Source organism: Condylura cristata, unplaced genomic scaffold (genome assembly GCF_000260355.1).
Source record: "Condylura cristata isolate star-nosed mole 26May11 unplaced genomic scaffold, ConCri1.0 scaffold00031, whole genome shotgun sequence".
Classification (NCBI taxonomy): Eukaryota; Metazoa; Chordata; class Mammalia; order Eulipotyphla; family Talpidae; genus Condylura; species Condylura cristata.
Genome location: NW_004567132.1, coordinates 16,793,078 through 16,795,453, shown reverse-complemented (window position 1 = coordinate 16,795,453; position 2,376 = coordinate 16,793,078).

The window sequence follows — 2,376 nt, the reverse complement described above, 5'->3', positions numbered from 1 at the left end:
ATTTCCTCTTTGGAGAAGTGTCTTTTTAGCTCTTCTGCCCATTTTTTGATGGGGTTGTTTATTTTTGTTGAATTTCATCAGTTCTTTGTATATCTTTGTGATATACAATCCTTTACCGCCAGTTTTGTGTGAGAAAATATCTTCCCAATCAGTGGGATGTCTGTTTGCTTTTTGTAATGTCTCTTTTGCTGTACAGAAGCTCTTTAACTTGATGTAGTCCCATCTATTTATCCTTGCCTATACCATCATTGCATTGGGTGCTGTATCTTTAAAGTTGTCGCTGAAGTGTATGTCATGTAGTGTTTGGCCCATCTTTGCTTCCAAAGGTGTTTTATGGTTTCCGTTCTATGGCTAGGTCTTTAATCCACTTTGAGTTTTGTGTATGGTGTGAGGTAGTGATCTAGTTTCAGTTTTTTGCAGGTAGCTTCCCAGTTTTCCCAGTACCATTTGTTGAACAAGCTTTTTGTTCCATTTTATCTTATTTGCTCCTTTGTCAAAGATTAGCTGCCCATAAACCTGTGGGTTTATATCTGGGTTTTCTATCCGAATCCACTGGTCTGTATGTCTGTTCTTGTTCCAGTACCATGCAGTTTTGATTATTATGGCTTTGTAGTATAGCTTGAAGTTTGGGGTTGTAATGCCTCCATTATCTTAGCAGTAATGAGAGTTTTGACTATTTGAGGTTTTTTGTTGTTCCATATGAATCTCATCAATATTTTTTCTATTTCTTTGAAGAATGTTATGAGACTTTTATTGGGATGGCATTAAATCTGTATATCGCTTTTGGTAGAATGGCCATTTTGATGATGTTAATTCTCCTGATCCATGAGTAGGATATGTCTTTCCATTTCATGGTGTCTTCTTGAATTTCTTTTAACAGTGTTTTGTAATTTTCTTTGTATAGGTCTTTTACCTCTTTTGTTAGGTTGACTCCCAGGTATTTGATTCTTTTTGTTTTAATTGAGAATGGGATTTTTTTTTTCTGTTTCTTCTGATTGGTTGTTTGTGTATAGCAAAGCCTCTGACATGTGTGTGTTGATTTTATATCCTGCTACCTTGCTAAACTGGTTGATGGTTTTAATTTCTCTGTGGAATTTTTAGGGGTTTCCATGTAAATTAACATATCATCTGCAAATAAGAACAGTTTTACTTCTTCTTTCCCTATTTGGATTCCTTCTATGTCTTTTTCCTGTCTTAATGCTCTGGCTAGAACTTCCAATGTTATGTTGAAGAGCAGTGGGGATAGTGGACACCCTTGTCTTGTTCACATATTGGCAATTTTAAAGGGTGATGCAATGAAAGATATGCACAAGGTGTGGGCCCTTAGCTTACTATAAAGCAGTCAGAGGAGACTCGGAGAAGACTTTAGCTGCATTAAACAACCAAACTCAACCTAATTTGTATAAGCAATCAGTATGCTGAAGTCTTTATTTCAGTTGGGCAGGTAAGTAGGGATTAAATTATACGGGTCTGCCTGGAGGTGATGGGGAATCTGAAGCTTTTTAAGTGAGTGAATAATGGACAGGTTTCCATTTCAGGTGGCTCTGCAAATGGGGTAAAGGGAGGATACAGAGGCAGAGTGACAGTCGTTCAAAAAAGCAAATGTGAACTGTTAAATTATGAGAGAAAGGTTGAAGAAAAGCAAAACTACTGATTATCAGTTACAGGAATTCTGCAAATACAAATCAATGAGTGTTAACATGGGTGTTTTGTGACACCCCAATTAAAATGACTGGTGCTTGTTCCTGTGACACCCCAATTAAAATGACCGGTGCTTGTTCCTGGTACTTTTAGTTTTAGTTTTCATTGGTTTTGCTCTCAGGTCTGCTTCTTTTTCAGTTTCATTTCCCAAGAGATGCTGCCCACATGATTGTAAAGATGGCCACCAGCAGCTCTAGGCTTTCTACCAATTGGGGAATCTAATTGCTAATGAAGATTATTTTTTTCTCAGTTCTGGTAAAGTCCCAGGTCAACTCATTGATCTGGCTCAGATTATGTGACCAACACTGGCCTACACTAATTTCTCTGTCTAGTTGGCCAGATGGGAGTGTTTTGTTCTCTATGAACTGGGGTTGGGTCTGCCTTCTCTGAACCCTGCCTACAGTTTGAGTAGCAAAGGGGTGTTCACCACTACACCACTGGGAATCAGCCATTTTAATTTTATCATTGACAACTAAGGAGAAAAACAGAGCAAGTTAACCATCACTTTAAAGCAATCAAGCAGAAAAATAAAATAGGAGATACTGTTATAGTAATATAAAGGAGAAAATGTGAGGACCAGAAAGTAGAAGTCAGTACTGGAATGAAAAGGTCTGTTTTTGCTGAGGTTATTAAGGAACAACTGTAGCCAACATCTACCCAAGTATAATGCTGATG